Source organism: Nannospalax galili, unplaced genomic scaffold, assembly GCF_000622305.1.
Source record: "Nannospalax galili isolate Female #2095 unplaced genomic scaffold, S.galili_v1.0 scaffold199, whole genome shotgun sequence".
Classification (NCBI taxonomy): Eukaryota; Metazoa; Chordata; class Mammalia; order Rodentia; family Spalacidae; genus Nannospalax; species Nannospalax galili.
Genome location: NW_008343559.1, coordinates 401,118 through 406,296, shown reverse-complemented (window position 1 = coordinate 406,296; position 5,179 = coordinate 401,118).

Here is a 5,179-nt window from a genome sequence, read left to right as displayed (position 1 = left end):
ATGCAAAGACATTCAGAGGAAGAAGGAGATCACCTCGTACTTCTCAGCTTTGCACCCTCCTCTGCTTACTTCTGTGTGCTTTCTTTCAGCACTGAGGATTGAGCTCAAGTCTTGTGCATGCTGAGTACAAGCCTTGCCATGAGCCACACCCAAGCCCTATGTTCTGTTCTTGCAATTTCCCTGCTAAAATGGAGGGGAATTAACGGAAGCTAGAAGACTCTTCTGGCTCTCCTTTCCCATCCTCTGTTCACTCTCCTGCTGTGGATGCCTCCATGGTGCTGTGATGTCTCTCAGAGTCAGACCCTGCTTACTCTACATCCCATTTTTATTCTTTTGGAATGTTAGAAATTGAACCCAGGGCCTTCTGCATGCAATGCAAACTCGGCAAGCTCTACCTCTGAGCTGTACCCCAATCCTCACATTCCTTTTTGATTTCTAGTAATATCATAGACTTGGGCACCCAAATTTCTTTCCTGAGCAATTGAACTCCAAAGCTAAGTATATGGATTGAGATATACATGCTGGCCATTTAGACAGGATAATATGTTATCCACGATGTCTTTGTATTATTGGGTCAATTTAACTGGATACTTACTAACTCTTCTGATGGCTTTCAATGAGTGATCTTTTACCATCCTACATACAACCTAGAATGACCCAGAGTTACAAGGCAAAGGCTACACCTAAAAGAAAAAATAATTCCAGTTCTATTACCTGAAGTGCTATTGGGAAGAGCATTCTTTGGTCTTTGGGTTCTCAAGGACCTCAGAGTCAGGGCGTGTCAGACCACATAAAGGGTCTTCTTTGATTACAGAAGCTTTGAAAGAAAGGTCAATGCAAGCTTTCTAAAATGGGCCATGTTAGCAAAGGGACAAAGCTTTGTAGAGAATTCAGAAGGGAAGAGTGGGCTGGAGGTGTAGTCTAGGGATAGAGTATGTGTTTAGCATGCCCTGGAGTTGAGTATGTGCACATGAGCACACACACACATACCCATGCATGCACACACACAATGTTTAGGGAAAGGGTGGGAAGAGAAGGTACTAAAATGTATGTAACATGAAAGCAGGAGAAACTATTTAGGGGGAAGAGGGCCAGCAATAGGGAGGCAAGGGTTGATGGAGCGGGCTGGATAAGAACAAAGCATAATGGCATGTATGTATAAAAATTTCAAAATAAAACATCACTTGTTATACTAACTTTATCTTTAGTAAAACGAAGAGATGAACTAGGAGTGGTATCACATGCCTTTAATCCCAACACTTGGGAGGCAGGGGCAGGCAGGTCTCTGTGAGTCCGAGGGCAGCCTGGTCTACATAGTGAGTTCCAGGTCAGCCAGGGCTATATAGTGAGACCCTGTCTCAAAAAACAAAACAAACAACAAAAAAAAGAAAGAAGAAAAGAAGAAAAAGGAAGAGAAGTGTCCAGTGACCTGTAGGTCGAGGGCAGAATGCTGTATGCAGAACAGTTCTTACTCTGGTATATAGAGATGCTAAAAGATACTAAGTACAGGGCTAAGGATTTGGCTCAGTTAGAACAGTGTTTACCTAGCATGTATAAAGCCCTGGGTTTGATCCCTAATACCACCCAAAACTAACCTTCAATCTCAGCACTCAAGAAGTGGAGGTAGGACAAGCAGAAGTTTAAGGTCATCCTAGACCACATTTTCAATTTGAGGTAAGTCTGAGCTGTATAACAAGAGCATGTCTCAAACCCCACTACTGCCCTAAATAAATAAATAACTGCTGGTGGGCTATGGTCATCCTGACAAACATTTATTCTCTCTCTCTCAACTCATGCAAATCATTTATACAGAAATGATAGGTCTCACTGATTCATTTTATTGATAAGGAAATGAACTCAGAGCTATTAAATGACTTGCTATAAAGATTGTGCAGGTGACTCATGTATCTTAAACAAGATTTTTTTTCTGGTACTAGCGATGGGGAGTGAACTTAGGGTCTATATATGCTACACAAATACCACCGAGCTACATCCTCAACCTCTATATGTATCTTAGTCGATAGTCCAACTCAGGAGAGCTAACTTCGGGTCTTGTGTACTTTTTTTCTTTTAGTACCGGGGATGGAGCCCAACCCAGGCAAATGCACATGCTAGGCAAATGCTCTACCACTGTGCTGCATCCCAAGCCCTGAGATCCAATGACTTTTAAAATTCCTCCTTTGCACATGCTGCTTTCCTGGAAATTCTCCTGGAGAAATGAATTCACCCTGGAAACTCTGAGCTCTCTTTCAGCATATCTGTAACTCACTCAGCCACAGAATACCTCTCATTCTTCCTCTGCCTACTCTCATCAGTGCCACCTGCTATGCTCCTTAAAGAGGACATCTTTATTCCTATCTTTATTTCCAACAGTTAGTTGTCTACAAATCTTTCTACAGAGCTTGCTGTTATGGGAATCAACCCCAGGAGCAGTGGGATCCCTCACTGAATTGTTCTTATGTATTGTTCTTGAGGCAAGGTCTCACTGTGCTGTCCAGGCTTCTCTACCTGTTGCTAGGCTCAAGTAATCCTCTTGCCTAACCTTCCTCCTAGTTGACACTATGGACATGTATCACGACACCAGGATCAAATGAATCCTCCTTATTGGCTACTTCTCTTGCTTTTCAGTTTGGTCAGTTCCTTCCATTTGGATGATAGAAAAAGCAGTAGAAACGCTGTGGAAGGCCCATGTCTGTGATCCTGTGCAATTTTGCATACTGGAGAGGGAAAGTGATGAACATTTGTCATTCCCATAGAAGAATATGTGCAAGATCGACAGGCCTGTAATCCCAGTTACTAAGAAGGCTAATGCAGAAGAATCACAAATTCGAGTCCTATCTGGGCAACAGACTGAATTGAAGAGCACCTTGAAACTTAGTGAGACCTTATCTCAAAACAATTTTTTTTAACGAAGGACTGGAGATATAGCTCAGTGACAGAGTAGCATCTGTAAGACCTTACATTCAATCCCCAACACCGAAAAAAGAAAAGGGTACCATTGCACCATAGAGTAAAAAGATGCTGGAGTGGTGGTGCACGCCTTTAATCCCAGCACTCAGGAGGCAGAGGCAGGCGGATCTCTGTTAGTTCAAGGCCAGCCTGGTCTACATAGGGAGTTTCTAGGCCAGCCTGGTCTACGTAGTGAATTTCCAGGCCAGCCAGGATTACATAGTGAGATTCAGTCTCAAAAAAAGGGGGAGGGGGATGGGCTGTGAGGGAGGCTGGAGCAAAGGCTCAGCAATTAAGGGCACTTGCTATTCTTGCAGCAGTCCTGGGTTCAGTTACCAGCACTTACATGACAGCTTAATTACCATTAGTAACTCCAATTCCAGGGGATCCAAAGCCCTCTTCTAGCCTCCATGGGCACCAGGCACACACATGATGCACAAACATACATGGAAGCAAAACACTTATACACTTAATATAAATAAATATTTATATTTAGTTGTTTTTTTTTTTTTGAGACAGGGCCTCCCTGTAGCCCAAGCTGGAACTTGACCAGGTTGGTCTCTCAATCTCACAGAAATCTGCCTGCTTCTGACTCCCAAGTGCTGGGATTAAAGGTGTGCACCACCATGCCCAGACACACATAACAAAAATATTTTTTACTATTTTTATTTTATGTGTATGAGAGTATTGCCTGTATGTATGTAAGTGCACCCATGTTGTGCAATGCCAGAGGAGGCCAGAAGATGCCATTGGATGCTCCTGGAGCTGGAGTTATGGACAGTTGTTAGTGGCCATGTGGGTGCTGGGAATCAAACCCAGGTCCTCTGCAAGAGCAGGCAGTGGTCTCAACCACTGAGCCATCTCTCCAGTCCCTAAATAAATATTTTTTTAAAGTAAAAGGTGACTTTTGAGTTGCATGCTTGTTCCAGCCCACTCCCATTCTATGGAGCCTGCTCTATGATTTTTACACATTTAATAAATTTGTACTAAAAAAAAATAAAAAAGAGCAGCCGGGTGTGGTGACGCACGCCTTTAGTCCCATCACTTGGGAGGCAAAGGCAGGGGGAATCTCTGTGAGTTCCAGGCCAGCCTGGTCTACCTAGTGAGTTCCAGGACAGCTGAGGCTACAGGGAGACCCTGCCTCAAAAAAAAAAAAAAATGGAGCATGAGAAATCAAATGAAGGAAGTCTGCAAAAAAGAAGAAAGGGCAGCAATGTCATGATCAGATCAAAATAAACTTCCTCATCTAGGAGAAATCCCAGGCAATTTTACATACTGAGAGCTAATGACTTTATCTTGCTCTCCATCCCTGAGTTGTTGTTGATACAGTGCTCAGGGGATGCTAAGGGGTACCCCAGAGCAGAACTGTGTACTTCGAAGTTCTCAGTTTGGCAACCCATTCCTGGGCCTTATTTACTTTCTTTTCCAGTTCAAAATGAGGATTCCTCCCCCAACCCCTTTTTTTGAGAACAAGTCTCATGTAGCCCAAACTAGCCTCAAACTCCCTTTGCATCTAAGCATGACTTTGAACTTCTGATTCTCCTGCCTCCACCTCCCAAGTGCTGGGATTACAGATGTGTACCACCATGCCCAATTTATATTTTGTATTTTGAAGTGGTTCTCACTGTGTAGCCCAGGCTGGCTCAAGTCTCAAGATCCTCCTGGAGTGCTGGGATTATAGGCTTGTGCCACCAACAGGCTTCTTTTCAAGATTTTTTTTATATATATATATGAGTGTTTTGTGTCCATGTATGTAGGTGCACTACATGCCTGCCTGGTGCCAGCAGAGGTCAGAAGATGTTTCTGATCTCCTGGAACTGGAGTATGGATGGGCAATAGCCACATGTGGGTGCTGGGAACAGAACTTGGGTCAGTGGTTTTTGTTTTTGTTTTTGTTTTGAGACAGGGTCTCCCTGTAACCCCAGCTAGCCTGGAACTCACTATATAGACCAGGCTGGCCTTGAACTCATAGAGATCTGCCTGCCTCTGTCTCCCGAGAGCTGAGACTAAAGGTGTGAACCACCATGCCCAGCACAGTAAGTGCTCTTGACTCTTGAGCACTTAACTCCATCCTAGGCTTTCCTTATTATTTTTTTAAGGTACTAAGGATCAAACCCAGAGCCTCACACATGACAAGTATTTTACCACTGAGCTACATGCCCACATTTTCTTTTCTTTTAAAAAAATATTTTATTTATTATTTTTATTTTATGTGTATGTGTGTATTGCC